The sequence below is a fragment of the Crocuta crocuta genome, unplaced genomic scaffold, assembly GCF_008692635.1.
Source record: "Crocuta crocuta isolate KB4526 unplaced genomic scaffold, BGI_CrCroc_1.0 scaffold457, whole genome shotgun sequence".
NCBI classification, from domain to species: Eukaryota; Metazoa; Chordata; class Mammalia; order Carnivora; family Hyaenidae; genus Crocuta; species Crocuta crocuta.
In genome coordinates, this window is record NW_027531318.1 from 5,184,446 (window position 1) to 5,201,913 (window position 17,468).

The window sequence follows — 17,468 nt, forward strand, 5'->3', positions numbered from 1 at the left end:
TAGGTTGGATTAACAGCATGAACGGAGAACCGGATATACAAACAAACAGATCAGCATTACTGGCTGGGACAGAAGGTTTATTAGTTCATGTTGGGTGAAATAATAGGTGGGAAAATTACAGCAGTGGTTCAACCCTGGCAGTGAATAAAAGTCATCCACAGATATTTTGAAAAATTCAAGTCCCTAGATCTCTCCCCAGAACTAATAAATAAAATTTCTGGGGCACAAGATGTACGCCTGTTTATCTTGAAAGCTCCCCGAGTGGTTGAGAACCACTGAATGAGAAGGACGGGCCAAATTGAGGAGAGCAGTGAATGCCTTGCCTTGGAGTTGGGCCTTTGTGTCTCAAGCAGTGGGAAGCCCTCAGAGGTTTCTGAGACGGGTGACATGATGGAATTCATGTTTTGCCAAGATAAATGATTCATCAACCGCATGTGAATGGAAGAGAAATAAGAAACAGCTTGAATTAGAGCAGTGGTGGCGGGAAAAAAGAGAAGGTCACATTTTTAAGGGTACTTAGATGTGTGGGAGTTGGCGATGTCAGCCTTGACCTCAGCATGATTGGTTTTATAAACTGATTATACAACTTCACCCTCATTAATTTGATCTCTTTTCTCTTACAACCTGGCAACTTAAACAGTAATTTCAGCCAGTTTGCATTTAATGGAAGGAGACCATTGTCTACTCATGTACACGTCTAACTCATAATAGTAAGTGAAGGTACGTGTATGAGGAATATAACCTTTAACATGATCATTATAAAGTGTTTAATAACCACCCACATATGCAGTAACACAATCCCATTTCTGCAGGATTGTGCCAAGAGCTGGAGTCACAAATATAAGACAGCTATTGGCACATAATTCCCTAGCACTAAGTTGAAAATTGGAAGAAATATTCTAAATCATGTTATGCATATTAATATTTTTAGCATCAGATTTGCTAATTGCTTAGCTTTTGTGGTAGTAGGTCTGTGAATGCCTCTTGACGTTAGCAGCTCTGAGCTTATGCTTCCCTTCTGCCCACATCTGCAGCCTGAGTAACTTCTTGCCTCTTTTTCAGGCCCATCCCCACCTAGTGTTGGTCATGCATGCCCCTGCTTCATTCTCATCCAAGTGAGCCAGCAGAGAGGAGCTGTAAAGGAGTTAGCATTTAAGTTCTTTTGGGCACTGACGAGCCACATGATCCCAGAGACTCTCTTTCCTGGCTAATGTGGGACGCTATTGGAATAACCTACATTTGGAGTCTCAGACAGTTCCATTGAGTTGGAAGTGTGATATATCTGTTTGATATGGTTTGAATATTTTGTGTTTGGAAACAATGAGCCATAATTATTACGTGGCAGAGAATGAGTTCAAGGTGTGAGGTATTGATGTGACCTGTCCCCTTTTAAAAAAGGACTCAACGTCATGGATTTTTTTTAAAACCGCTCTCTTGGCTCTTCTTTAATCATACATGACATACATACATGGTCCTCTTTGCCTGTGACAATGAGTTTATCAATATTTTCACTATCTACATATCCCTTGAGTTACTTTTCTATAGCAATTTAGGTTTTTACTAACCATACAGATGTTGAACCAGAGAATGGATGGTCTGCTTAGATTTAAGGGATCTTGTAGAAGAAAGAGAGAGAAGGGAACTGACATTTGTTCAGTGCCCACTCTGTGCCATGGTCTTCACATGTGTTTTATAATTTTAACTCCATTTTAACAAATGAGAAACTTCAGATTTACAGAGGTTTGAAAGATGTGTCTAACATTAGAAATCAAGGGCAGTTTTGGGGCACCTAGGTGGCTCAGTCAGTTAAGCGTCCAACTTCGGTTCAGGTCATGATCTCATGGTTTATGAGTTCCAACCCCGTATCGGTCTCTGCTAATGGCTCAGAGCCTGGAGCCTGCTTCAGATTCTGTGTCTCCCTCTCTCTCTCTGCCCCTCCCCTGCTCACCCCTGCGCTCACTCTCTCTCTCTCAAAAATAAACATTAAAAAAAAAGAAATTAAGGGCAGTTTTGATCAGAAGTCTGGCTATCTTAATGGCTAAACAGCTTGGTCTTAGAAGTCTGCATGATATATTTCTGAGAAAGGTCATTGAACTCAGAAGCAGGAGGTTTGAGTGCAGGATTTTACCTCTGTCACTGACAACCTTAAACAAGTTATTTAACGCCCTCAGCTTCAGTTTCCTCCTCTGTCGAATGTGCAGAGAACCGGCTTTCCTGACCATTTGGGGTTTTGTGAGAGATATAAGTTAGTGAATAGTGAATTTCAGTATGATTTTATTGGTTTGGAATGGAAGATTGAGATATTTTTAATTCAAGCAAAAATAAACTTTAAAATCCCAAAACATTAAATGAGATGAACTTGGGCTGATTTTGTGGTATTTCACTTCTTAACTTTGCTCTACAAACTTTCCAAAGTAATGTTTGTCCATTTTCCAGGTCCTAAACACCGCAGTGTGCCAGACTGCATCACAGAATTTAATATCTCAGTGTAGCAGAGAGAGTCCTGGCAACATGTCAAGTACTTCCTTTCACTTACAGCAGCAATCATTAGATTCTATACCCTATCAAGTAGGTCTGAACTCCTGTAGATACTGAAGCAGTGTTTGAAGCCAGGGAGGACGCAGAAGATTCTAAGGAGTAGCCTTAGACTTACTGGGCTAGAACTGATATTAACATTATCAGAACAATTCTTTATATTTTAGAAGTTTTTCTAACAAGGCTAAGTAATGAAGTCATGTTTTATAAAACTGATTTCACAAGCCTTTTTTTCAAAAATGTTTCCAGGTTTCAGGACAACTTTCATAGGTTATAGGATGGTGAATACGGAAAGGCAGCTAAGAGCTCTTACCATCCACTTAGGCTTTGTTCAAGTATACATATAAGAGATAAGAAATTTAGGGATTATAAGTTAATATGCTTATGTTATAAACACAGTGCTCTCTGAATGAAGTGGCAGTGAGCCTGAGGTATACCAATGTCATGTCCTAGACTTACCCCAAACCTTTACCCAGTAAAGCTCTAAGTCTCCTATATATCAGACTGACCAAAAAAAAAAAAAAAAAAAAAAAAGCCTTAGGANAAAACAGCCTTAGGAAGAGCAGCTGACAGAATAGGGGAATCATGTTAGACCCCAGGTACCCAGGTACAGATCCAGAGGAGTGAACCTGTTCAGTTCTAGATTCAAAAGTGTGTAGGACTCTTCTGCATCGGCCACACTCTGTATCTCAGAGAGTTTCCTCGTCCTGCAAGTGCTGACAGGGCTTCCACAGGGCTTCCACAGGGCTTCTCATGCACCACACTGTGCCTGCTTCCTAGATCTGGTGACTGGAGGACTCCCGTTAGGGCCTGGTCAAGTGAAGTGACAGAGAAAGTGGACAGAGAAAGTAAAGAAAACATACAAAGCAGAGATCATGGTCAAATTTGCTCCCTAGATGTGTCCTGTTTGCAGTGTTTGTTTTAAACATGAATTAGTTATTTATTAACTAGTGTTATTTTAACTAGTAACTAATTTAATTTGTTCTTAATTAAGATAATGCACAAATCCACATTCTGGGTTCTTGTGAAAACTGAAGACCTAGTAACTATATTCCTACCTTTCCATGTGACAGTGATCAGCTAGAGCTGAAGGGTAGCTTAGCCACCTCAACTAGGTGAGAGGCTAGGCTTTTCCATTCTCACAGCCCCACCCCTGACTGTTGATTTTCTTTACATAGAATTCAGAAGATAGTTAATGTTATTCGTACTGCCATCTGTATGAAACTAGGACATAACAGATTGATAAGATGATATATTTCAGTGCAAGTGAAAGACAGTATGTTGGTTTCCGGGGCTGTCATGTCAAAGTACCATAAACTGGGTAGCTTTAAACAACAGAAATGTATTCTCTCACTGCTCTGGAGGCCAAAAGTCTGAAATCAAGGTATTATACTCCCTCAGAGACCTCTAGGGGACACTCCTTCCTGCCTGTCCTAGCTTCTGGTACCCCCGTGCGTTCCTTAGCTATGGCAGCATAACCCCAGTCTCTGCCCCATTGTCCCATGGATGTCTTTCCTGTGTGTCCAAGTTTTCCTCTTCTTATAAGGATAGCTGTCATATTGGATTAGGACCCGCCCCAATGCAGTATAACATCATCTTAACCTAATTATATTTACAACCCTGTTTCCAAATAAGGTTACATTCATAGGTAGTAGAGGTTAGGACTTTAAGGTAACATTTTGTTGGACATGAGTCAAACCATAATCTGATGGCATATTTCTTTGGGGAGTGCAGAGTAATAGTTAAAGAACAGAGATCCTTGAGGCAGAATGCTTGTATTCATATTTACAGCTTATTTTTTATGTGATCTTGGACAGGCTGCTTACCCCTTTTAGGGTCTCCGTGCCCTCATCTATAAAGCGAGGATAATGGTACCCACCTCAAAGAGTTGAAATGAGTGCAAGATCACTTAATACACATAAATCATTTAGAACAGTGAATGGCGCATACTAAGTGCTCAATAAACTGAACTGTTATTATCATTATTTATTATTAGCTTTTACTCATACACAGTTTCTTTGCATACAGAGAGTATCAGTGCCAAAAATCTATTATGTATGATAATGCTATGAAACAAACCGTGGATGAACAAAGAACAGTAGACAGGAATGATGCATGAAAAAGAAAAACTCCCAGAACTTGAACCAATAAAAAAAGAGTGAGAGAGACTGAATTTTAGTAAGATTTACTTTTTAATGCAAATAAAGTAATTGTAACACATTAAAACTGCTTAGCTTTCTCATTTTTTTTAGATTACCTGCATGACCTCTAAATGTACTCGAAATCCATAAAGATGCAGGCAACATCTTCAAATTAGAACCTTAGACAGTGATCATTGGATTGGCAAGCACATGGACTGTAGGTAATAATGAGGAAGTTACACCAGGGAGAGCGTCCAAGGAACACATGACTTCTAAGCATCCCTACCTGTGTCCTTAGAGTCATGTTATTACCATCTACCTCCTTCCCAAAAATAGTTGAGTTGAAATTATCCCTGTTTCCAGTCTCTGGGTCAGAGATTGAGGCTGAATAATTTTTTTGACTATCAACCAAACTTTTCCTCCTGATGGGATAAATATTTTGAGACATATTATTTTGTTTTTCCACATAGCCTTTATATAAGATAACCATGCAACTCGAGTTTTATTAAAAACTGAAAGCTCTGATAAAGAAGTTTTAAAGAAATGACAAGACTTTTTGAAGTACCTAGAAGGATATCATCCTGTAGGTTAGTGGCTTTGGAGTTTGTAATACTAGAGAATATATATGCCTCATTCTCAAAGATACTTCTACTCATGAAAACATGAGAATATTCAAATAAAAGGGACATAGCATGTATGTTACTAATGATCATGATTTTATTTTAATGAAAGAAGTTAGGCTGTTTATTTTTGGCAAAGAAGTGGTGTTTTATAGTTCAAGTGTTAGTAATTTGGAACATTTTGATTAAATGATGAATTCATCAGGACTCCTTCGGTTGCAAGTGAAAGAAAGCCAGCCCAAGCCAGCTTATGAAAATAAAAGGAACTTAATTGTTTATATAACTATGGTTTCCAGAGGTGCATCTGGCTTCAGGCATGGTTGCAGCCAGGAACTCAAATGATCTCATCTGGACCCTTTTTCAGTTCTGCTGGTTTCTTTATTCATCATTATTCAGACAGGCATATAATCAGTAAAATGACCACCAGCAGCTTGAGACTGTCATCTTCCTGGTTTAGCAATCCCAACAGGAAGAGAACTTGTTGGGCCACACCTCCAGTGATTGGCCACAGAGAGGATATGGATCAAACCAGTTGAATAATCACTGTGGCCCAAGGAATGAGTATTCTGGTGGGTCAGCCTGGAGCATGTCTACCAATGCTGCCACAGACGTACATCATCCAGTGACCGAAAACCCCACTGGGGTCTCAGAGAGTGAGGGAGGCTTTCTCCAAAGGAATTAGAAGAAGGGATTTGGGAATATGTACTAAGCAGACAAAACTATGGTAAATTCAGCCATCATAAACTGTATTGAAGTAACTTAGAAACTGTAACTTCTGATTTTACAATGACATATAAAGAACTTTCTGTCTTCTATTAAAATGTCCATTCAAAACAAAGGAAATAAACAAAAATTCCACCTCTTTTTTTGATAAAAAGTGGGTGACATAAGTAATACTCATAAATATGAACACAGAAAGTATATAATACCATGACTTAGTGGAGTAGAGGAAGGCGAAACCTACAGAGAAGGATAATAGTGTCAGGAAGCAATTCTGCCTTGTAGAAACTTAGAAGGTTCTGTAATTAAAGGTATCAGGTTAGGCCGAAGGAGGAGGTAAGGAATGGGGCTAGAAACAGATGACCAGCTGAAAGTCTGCAAAAGGACCAGCTGGACACCCAGGTCCTTGTCTTACCCCAGCCAGATGAGTACCTTCCCCGGGCCCAAAAGATGGGGACACAGGAACAGAGAGCACCAGGAGCCAAGCTTCTAAGTACCACACACAGTATTGGAGGATTTTCCAGAGAAACAGAATGATCCCAGAGAAATCCCCATAGGGATTTCCCCACAGAGAAAGCCAGCTTGCTGCCCCGGCTGTCTTCAGTGAAGCTTACCTTCAACAAGCTCCCCACCCCCCAGATGGAGCTGCCTAATAATTTACACTTAAACTGGCTCTACTAATAATTTACACTTAAATAGGAATAGACAGCCAAGGATCACCAGATATTAGGGAATGCTTTCAATATGAAAACAGTGATAAAGTAAGCCCAAAGGACACAAAGGAAGAGCTCTGATGAGGCAAAAACTGTAGAAACAGCAGTAAGAAACAAACTATAGGGGCACCTAGGCAGTTCAGCTCAGGTCATATCATGATGAGATCAAACCCTGCATTGAACGCTGAGCTGAGTGTGGACCCTGCTTGGGATTTTCTCTCTCTCCCTCCCTCCTCCTGCTGTGCTTGGGTTTGCACACACACATACACGCGCGCTCACTCTCTCTCTCTCTCAAAGAAAGAAAGAAAAAGGAAAGAAAATATAATTGTCTGAAAATGTGAGAAGATTTTGCATAGAAAGTAGAATCTTTTTTAAAAATGAGAATTAAAGGAAAGGAAAATTAAAGAACAGGAAATAACTCAAAAATTAGAAATCTAAACACTGAAAAAAATTCATTGAGCTGTTGAAAGATAAATTTGAGGAAGAAGTCATTAGTGACATAAGCCAGCAGGTCCAGTAGGAGCTCACTAATACAAGAGAAAATGGGAGAGAATCATCAAAGAAATAACATAAGACAGTTTCCTAGAACAGAAGGAAAGATAAGCCTTAAAGTTTCAGAGCAAGAGAAAAAATTGTCATATGTAAAGTGTTTTGAATAAAAGCAAACAAGAGACTTCTCAATATCCATGCTGATACAGAAACAGCTAAATATGTGCATAATTTTCTTAAGGAGTAATTTTATCACAAAAAAAGCATTTCTTCCTTTACCTGAGAGTTGTCAAATATATCTAAATAGTCTCCTTAAATAGTTTTGTAAAAATATTTCACTTACAAATCTTCCATCATTGAAACTTACTTAAATTTTTGTGTCTTCTGAGGTATACCTGCAAATTTCGGTTTCAGAGATTTGAGGTATTTTCATGGTACTTAGTCTTGTTTCCCTTCTTTTGATTGACTCAAGAGATTATTAGAGTGAACTTTTCCCAAAATAGGATGGAGTTGATTAGTCCAACATCTATAGTTTCTAGTTTTATAATCAGTGACAATACATGTGATTGATTTGGAAACTCATTGATGATTCTAGGGTATATGACTTGCAAAATGTTTTCCATTTTTTTCTTTGTCCAAACATTCAGTGATTTGAAGTGACAGAGTTTGGGCCTTACTCTCAAAATGTTGGGCTCTTAATTTTATACATGAATAAAGCTAAATAATTATGAGTAATAAGGAATCCTATAGAATATTAGTTTTTATCATCTCTTTTCTCAGTGAAGAAGACAAAACCCCAAATGATATTTTCTTCTAGAAAATTAGAAAGGGCATCCCAAGTTGAAATTTAGCAGCTATATTTTTCAATCTTTAATTATTTGAATAAATAATGTTTGTAGGATTCAGTGAATATTCTTATTGACGGTATGACTGATAAAGTATTTTATTATGGTATCATTAGATTGAAAGTTATTCCAGATTGCATTTGGTTTTTAAAATAGTCTCACTTTTAGTCTGGAAATACTATAAAAGAATTGAAATATTTAGGTACAGTGCACTTTCCCCTTTCTTTTTGGATTCATTTCTAAAGCCTAATGAAATGGAAGGCAAGTGTCTTTTCTCAGTTTAAAAAAAAGTTCAATTTTATTCCTTAATGTACTATAATGAAACCAAAATAATATAGAAAACTCAAGACGTGAAAGAGTGCCAGGATGGGTCTTGCCAATATAACTTTTTAGAATTGTGCTGAGTAGCTTTTGCTATAAAACCAGACCAGCCAGTTTATTATGTATTCTCTAGGTAATGACATTTTATAGAGGATTTTTGTAGTTCTTTTGGTTCAGTGAGGTCAAGAACTTTAAATTAGAATTATTAGAACTGGAAGGCATCCTCTTATTCACTTTCTAAGTTAGAGAACCGAAGTCCTGAGAAATCATGATTTACCCAGGGTCACACAGCTCATAGTGAAGGTTGGAAGAGAATCATGGCCTCCTGGCAGTCAGTTCAGTGATCTTTGTAAAAGACTTTTTGGATTTTTTCTCGCCACCATCATGTTATGTGGCAGCGCCCATAATTTATTGTACTGGGCCCAATTAGCAAATTACAAGTTTATGTTTAATTTCCAAACGCTGAGGGAACATTTAGAATTAGGAATATCGACCGTGACAAAAACAGGAAATGGCAAGAAACATTTTGAAGAAATTTTTGTCTAGGATAGAAGATATCCCTTGATTTCCCTGGTCCTGGTCTCTAGAGGGAATTCCATTGTTCATTATTCTCAAGAACCTAATTCTGCCTTCCAGAGGGTTCTTTCTTGTTTATTTTCCTCCAAGGTCAACTCATGTGGACATTGGGGAATATGTCTCCTTGGAGGCTATGTAACCTTTATTTCCTACTTTCTGTCCTTGCAGTTTTGGCTGCATGAGCATTGTTTTAAGCATCAAAGGCTTATAGGCAAGGCTTATGGGGTTTTTGTCCGTATTATTTCTTCTGAAACTTAGTTGGCTCTATCTATCTTCTTATAGTTAATTCCATGTGCTAGTAATAGAATGACTACATGTTGCAGTCTGGCAGAGAGATTTTAAAAAACATTTTTTTAAAATGTTTTGTTTATTTTTGAGAGAGAGAGAGAGAGACAGCATGAGCAGGGGAGGGTCAGAGAGAGAGGGAGACACAGAATCCAAAGACAGGCTCCAGGCTCCAAGCTGTCAGCACAGAGCCCGACGCGGGGCTCGAACCCATATGTTCATGGGAAGTAACAGGTTGACTTCCCTCCGTTTACCTGAGAAAACCTAATGGACCATTTTTGCTCAAAGCTTTTTGGCCTTCTCTCTTACTGTGTAAGATCCAGAAGTAGTGTTTCTAACCCTTGGAGCCCCCAAATTTCTGGATTCTTTGTTCCCTCTCATTTCTGCTCTCAAATCTCTTAGTGATTGCCTGTGCACATTTCTTTCTTGTAAATTCTCAATAAAAGCAGCAAGTAATATCATTATTCTAGTATTCTGTTTTCCATCTCCTTTTCCCTACAGCTGTAGACTTGGTAGGGACTACTATGCCTTTGAAGCTGTCTTAGGCATTTAAAATAATTGAGGTATACTTTAAATTCAGTAAACACAGCTCTTAGGCATTCAGTTCAGTGAGTTTTGACAATTGTATACATCTGTTGTAAACCACTACCCCAAACAAGATCTAGAGTACTTCCATCACCCCAGATGTATGTCCCTTTCCAGTTCAGTCCCTGCTTTGCTCCCCTGGAGGCAACCACGTTTTTTTTACTTCTATCACCATGGATTCCTTTTGGCAGGCAATATTTTTATTAAGTGTTTTGTGACTACATGACATAAAGATCTTCCCATCCTTTACTCAGTTTCTTTATTTGCTGCTGCATGACTGCTAAGAAGTATTTTAGTTTTTTGTTTGGTCTGCACCCACTCAAAGATACCAGTTTTCATGTTAGTGAAAACTACTGTAATATATGGACTCCAGAAAATATAATAGACTAAACGTAATTAAAGTATACTTATTACTAATAACCAGTGTATTGAAGGCATTCCTAATCTGAAGGTGACTTTGTAATGTGGGCCTCTGAGCCCTCCAGCGGCTGTGGAGGGGGCAGGAGCACACCTCCTATGCTTCTGAAAGGTTCAGGCTGAACCTGAGAACTGATTTTCAGCCACGTGTGCTGACATCCTTCTGGGGAAACCTATACATAAGGCCACACCTGGCATAGTTAGGGGAGGGTTTAGAAATGTAGACTCTGGTTGGGTAGCCACTTCTCAGTGACAGGCACTCACTGTGATAGGGGAAAGTAAAGTTTGGACGGTGTTACTTGTCTGCAGGTTAACGTGGTTAATGTCACAGCTTTTATTTTGTTTGACTAACATAATACCATTTTGCTTTTCTTTTTTGTCTTCATGTTACTTCCCTTTCTTTGTGTTGTATGCACTCTTTTATGCCTTTTGAGTAAACATTTTAGTATTTGAAAATAAAAACAATGGGATTGCTCTCTCTATGGTAATATTCAAAGTAGAAGCAACTAACTTGTTATTAGATTATACTGATGCAATTAAGATTATCTCTGGTCATCAACAAAGATCATTGAATCTTTTTTTTTAATTCTTTATTTTAATTCCAGCATGGTTATCCTACAATGTGACATTAGATTCAGGTCTACAATACAGTGATTCAACAATTTTATACATGACTCAGTGCTCGTTAAGATAAGTACACTCTTTAATTTTTTTAAATTTATTTTTTGAGAGAGAGTGAGTGGGGGAGGGAAAGCAGGGGTGGGGTGGGGAGGGCAGAGGATCTGAAGCAGGCTCTGTGATGACAGCAGAGTGCCCAATGTGGTGAGAGAGCTCTATCTCAGGAATGGTGAGATCATGACCTGAGCTGAAGTTGGATACTCATCTGACTGAGCCACCCAAGTGCCCCAATAAGTGTATTCTTTAATTCCAATTTTCTATTTCACCCATCCCCCTCCCAACTCCCCTCTGGAAACCATCAGTTTGTTCTCTACAGCTAAAAGTCTGTTTCTTGGTTTGTCTCTCTTTTTTCCCCTTTCTTTGCTTGCTTTGCTTCTTCAATGTCACATATGAATGAAATTATATGGTATTTGTCTTTCTCTGACTGACTTCACTTAGCATTATACTCTCTAGTTCTATCCATGTTGTTGCAAATGGCAAGATTTCATTATTTTCATGGCTAAATAATATTCCATTGTGTATGTGTGTATATGTCTACATATATGTGTATATGTGTGTGTGTGTGTGTGTGTGTCTGTCTGTGTGATATGTATATCACTTCTTCTTTATCCACTTATTTATCAGTGGACACTTGGGTTGCTTCCATAACTTGAGTCTTGTAAATAATGCTGTAATAAAACATGGGTGTACATATATCCTTTTGAATTAGTATTTTTGTGTTTTTTGGGCAAATACCCAATAGTGTGATTACTGGATCTTAGGATAATTCTATTTTCTATTTTTTTGAGGAACCTCCATTCAGTTTTCCACAGTGACTGCACCAGTTTACATTCCCACCAACAGTGCACAAGAGTTCCTTTTTTTCCACATCCTCACCAACACTTGTAATTTCCTCTGGTTTTGATTTTAGCCATTCTGACAGGTGTGCGGTAATATTTGTTTGTACTTCTGATTTGCATTTCCCTGATGATGGGTGACATTGATCATCTTTTCATGTGTCTCTTAACCATCTGGATGTCTTCTTTGGAGAAATGTCTGTTCATGTCTTCTGCCCGTTTTTAAGTTGGATTATTTGATTTTTGAAGGTTGAGTTGCTTAAGGTCTTTATATATTTTGGGTACTAACCCTTTAACAGATATGTCATTTGCAAATATCTTCTCCCATTTAGTAGATTGTCTTTTAGTTTTGTTGGTTCTTTCCTTTGCTGTACAGAAGCTTTTTATTTTGATATAGTGTTCATAGTTTATTTTGGCTTTTATTTCCCTTGCCTCAGGAGACACATCTAGATAAATGTTGCTACAGCTAATGTTAGAGGAGATAATTTAAGTCAGTAAAAAGGACCCCAATATCACACCACTTGTATTCAATATAGAATAGAATAGAGATCCTACCAGAGATCCTAGCCAGCAGAATAAGATGGGGGTGGGGTCATAAAAGAAAAGGTGTAGGGATGTAAAGGAAGAAATAAACACTGTCATTATTGGCAAATGGTATAATTGCATGTGTAGAAAATTTCCAGAACTCTATAGCTAAATTCCTAGAATTAACTAGAGAGTTTAGCAAGGTTTTTGGATACAAAGTCAGTATGGGTAAGCTTATTAAATTTCTGTAGACCAGCAACAACAACAACACAGCACAGAGAATATAATTATAAGAACAATTTATTGTGAAATAATTAACATCCTCCATAGCCATGCTCTACTTTTTCAAAACTAAGGAGTTGACATTTTTATAATAATGTTAACTAACTTATGCCTTTATTTGGATTGTCCCAGTTTTTCTACTGATACCCTTTTTCTTCTTCAGTATCAAATCCAGGTAGCTGTATTTATTTAGTCCTACTCCAATTTTCAGCTGTTCCTTGGTCTTTTCTTTCCACAGCCCTGACACTTTTGAAGAGTAATGGTGAGGTCTTTTGTAGAATGGACCTCGTGATTTTATCATCTCATACATCATGACATTATTAGTAATGTTAACCTTGACCAAGGTGGTATCTGCCAGATTTCTCTACGGTAGTTACTATAGTTAATGTGGTTTTAAAATTACACAATTTACAATATAGAATGCAATATAGAACACAACATAAATGGCATTTGAAAAAAATCTAACAAATAATGTCTATGACCTTTATTGAAAAAACTGTAAACTTCTGTTGAACATTAACTATGATTCAATTAAATGGAGAAAAATGCCTTATTAATGTATTGGGAGACTAAATTTTGCAAAGATGTTAATTCTCTTAATGCACTTGGAATCAAATTCCTAACAGATTTGGGAGGCTTTAGCATTACTACTGCTCCTGCAGTTATTATTTTTATTGTTGTTGTTATTTTTGGTGATAACCTAACATTATAATTCTGGACTTACATGAAGAGTAGTAGTCCAACAGACACTTGAAAAGATGCTCAACATCATTCATTATCAGGGAAATGCAGATCAAAAGTACAAAGGTATCACTTCACGCCTGTCAGAATGGCTAAAATCAAAAACACGATAAATAGCCAGTGTAAGGAAATGGAGAAAAAGGAACTCTTCGTGCACTGTTGGTAGGAATCCAAACTGATGCAAACACTGTGGAGAACACTAAGGAAGTTCCTCAAAAAGTTAAAAATAGAACTACCCTAAGGCCCAGTAATTGCACTAGTAGGCATTTACCCAAAGAATACAAAAACACTAATTCTAAGGGGCACATGCACTTGTATGTTTACAGCAGCATTATTTTTCAAGAGCCATATTATGGAAGCAGCCCATGTGTCCATCAATAGATGAATGTATAAAGAAGTGGTGTGTGTGTGTGTGTGTGTGTGTGTGTGTGTGTGTGTGTATAGTAGTGAAATATTATTCAGCCATAAAAAGGAATGAAATCTTGCCATTTGCAACAACAGGTATGGAGTAGAGAGTATAATGTTAAGAGAAATAACTCAGAGAAAGACAAATTGTGATTTCACTAATATACAAAATTTGAGAAAGAAAACAAATGAAGAAAGGGAAAAAAGAAAGAGAGGAGACAAACCAAGAAATAGGCTCTTAATTATGGAGAACAAACTGATGGTTACCAGAGGGGAGGGAGATGGGGCATGGGGCAAATAGTAATGGGATTAAGGAGTGCACTTGTCGTGATGAGCACCAAGTGAAGTATGTATGGAGTTGCTGAATCACTATATTGTCCACCTGAAACTAAAAGAATACTATGTTAACTATAGTGGAATTAAAAACGTAATAAAAAATAAATGAAAAGAAAGAAAAGAAAATGTTATGTGATTATTTTCACAGACGTAAAAAAAAGACATTAGAAGGATTCTCTAGAAAATTGTATTTTAAAAAGTCAGTGAACAGGGGGCACCTGGGTGGCTCAGTCGGTTAAGGGTCCGACTTTGGCTCAGGTCATGATCTCACAGTTTGTGGGTTCAAGCCCCACATCAGGCTCTGTGCTGACTGCCAGCTCACAGCCTGGAGCCTGTTTCAGATTCTGTGTCTCCCTCTCTCTTTGACCCTCCCCTGCTCAACTGTCTCTTTCTCTCTCTCTCTCTCTCAGAAATAAATAAAACATTAAAAAAATTTTTTTTAAGTCAATGAACAGAATATTGGTGTAAACATTTTTATAAGAAGATGGTCCAAAAATTACAAAGAGACTCCTGAAGAACAGTGTTTTTCTTCCTTATGTAATGACAATATAAAACTATATTCCTTATGTAATGACCATAGTCAAACCAATGTACGGTATAAGGATATAAAAGTTGGTCATTGGAAAGAATAGAGAATTCAGAAATGGATCCATCTATATATAGAACTCAGGTTTCTGACAGAACTGGTATTGTAGATTAGTGAGGAGAGATGGGCAGATTTTTCAGGAATGGTGCTGAAGCAAGAGATTGCTCAGATGAAAGAGAATAATATTGGATTCTTATCTCACTTTCTATACAATGTGGGAAATGGGTAAATCACAACTTTTAAATTAATTATAAGTAAACTTACTGATAACATTTGAAACAACTCAGGAAAGAAGTTGAAGAAAAAAACAAAACTACCAAAGAAATGAAAACATAATTGGAAGGAGTGCAAGGAAAAAAGAGATAGTACAGTAAAGTAGGGAGGTCATAGAGATTAGAAATGAGAGAAGTGATCCAAGTCAAATATACATTCAAAAGAATGACATAACACCTTTAGTTTTATTTTTTTAGATTATATATATTTGATATATATACACATAGAAATTGATACAGTATTTCTTTTTTTTCTTAAATAGTTTATTGTCAAGTTGGTTTCCATATAACACCCAGTGCTCATCCCAATAAACGCCCTCCCCCCTACCCATCACCCCCTCCTTTCCCTCAGCCCTTAGTTTGTTCTCAGCATTCAAGAGTCTCTCATGGTTTGCCTCCCTCCCTCTCCCCAACCATTTTTCCCCTTCTTCTCCCTCATGGTCCTCCGTTAAGTTCCTTCTAATCCACCTATATGTGCAAACATATGGTATCTGTCCTTCTCTGCCTGACTTATTTCGCTCAGCATAACACCCTCAAGTTCCATCCATGTTGCTACACATGGCCAGATTTCATTCTTTCTCATTGCCATGTAGTATTCCATTCTATAAATATACCACATCTTCTTGATCCATTCATCAGTTGATGGACATTTAGGCTCTTTCCATGATTTGGCTATTGTTGAGAGTGCTGCTATGAACATTGGGGTCTGTGTGCTCCTATGGATCAGCACTCCTGTATCCCTTGGGTAAATTCCTAGCAGTGCTACTGCTCGGTCATAGGGGAGTTCTATTGTTAATTTTTTGAGGAACCTCCACACTGTTTTCCAGAGGGGCTGCACCAGTTTACATTTCCACCAACAGTGTAGGAGGGTGCCCTTTTCTCCACATCCTCGCCAGCATCTGTAGTCTCCTGATTTCTTTATTTTAGCCACTCTGACCGGCATGAGGTGATATCTCAGTGTGGTTTTGATTTGTATTTCCCTGATGAGGAGGGATGCTGAGCATCGTTTCATGTGTCTGTTGGCCATCTGGGTGTCCTCTTTGGAGAAGTGTCTATTCATGTCTTTTGCCCATTTCTTGACTGGATTGTTAGTTTTTTGGGTGTGGAGTTTGGTGAGTTCCTTAGAGATTTTGGATACTAGCCCTTTATCTGATATGTCATTTTGAAGACACAATTCTAGAAAAAGAGGAAGCTGAGAAAAAGAGAGGTAAACTGAACCAGGAACACGAAAGGAGAGTTCGAGAGCTCAGTGATACAATCAAACAGAACAATATACATATCATAGGAATTCCAGAGAGGAAGAGAGAGGGAAAGGTGGTGAAGGAGTCCTTGAACAAATTATAGCAGAGAACTTCCCCAAACTGGGGAAGGAAAAGGCATTGAAATCCAAAAGGCACAGAGAACTCCCCTCAGACGTAACTTGAATCGATCTTCTGCACAACGTATCATAGTGAAACTGGCAAAATATAAGGACAAAGAGAGAATTCTGAAAGCAGCTAGGGATAAAAGGGCCCTAACATACCTTTAGTTTTAAAATACTCTTGTTTACAATATGCCAGAACTGCATCATTTATCAACTTTTTTCATCCTGCTGAGTTGTGTGCCAGAAATCATAGAGTGATCTATAAATTATTGTAATGACCTATCTACTGATAACTCAATTGGTCAATGGTAGGAAGCAAAGAATGGAATCCACCTGACTTGCAGAGGGATTTATTATCACTTTGCCAGTTTGGAGAAGTTTATTTAAAAAGCTTAACTAAAATTTATCAAATGACTCTTAAAACCTATTACTCTTTTACTCAGAGACACCTTGTTCGACCCAAACTAGTTGGAAAGGGTTATTTAGAAACATTATTAATTTTACAAAGTGAGATTTGAGAGAAATTTTTTATCTTAACATATGTCTGAAATGTAGTTTTTATGAAAACCTTGCAGCTATAAATGTAGATCACTCGATCTAAGGAAAATGGTTGTCATTTAATCTAATTGACAAAGCTAGTCTTCAGTTTCAAGTTTATCTTTCAAATCAGACTTCCTTTGCGGGTAAAAGTCCAACTTGACTTTTCGGCTCAAATAAATATGTTAATGTATGTCTCCATGACAATGATCACACAGCTGAATTCTAATTCTAATATAGATAAATAGATAAGGCACAGAGCCTTACTATGCGTTGCCTGGATACAGTATTCTGCTGCCTTCAGTATTTCTTTGCTTTGTGTTTGCTGAAGTCTTCCAAAGTTGAGATGATTCTTTTCCAATAATAAGGGTATGGAAGATGTAAGGTCCTTAATTGAAAATGCCCTCACTACTCCTCGATTCTACTATATATCTGAACTTATACTAGCATAGGCCCACATACTCCATTTCCTAATAAGATAAATATGTTATTTGTATATATACATGATGAGGGAAGAATAAATCCTTATTGTACTTCCTTGATTAAAGGGAGAATTTATATGTTTGACATCCTGGAGAGTTTCTGTATTCCAGGAAAATGCACTAGATAGGATTAGTGAATAGTATGCATTTCTTTTGTAAAGTGGGAAAAATGACTGTG

General features: G+C 37.6%; 1 protein-coding gene across 1 annotated transcript in view; it reads left to right on the forward strand.

Moving 5' to 3' along the window:
- The window catches only part of ZNF438 (zinc finger protein 438), a 180,394-nt gene that overhangs the window by 88,188 nt on the left and 74,738 nt on the right, over positions 1-17,468 (forward strand). The window lies entirely within an intron of this gene.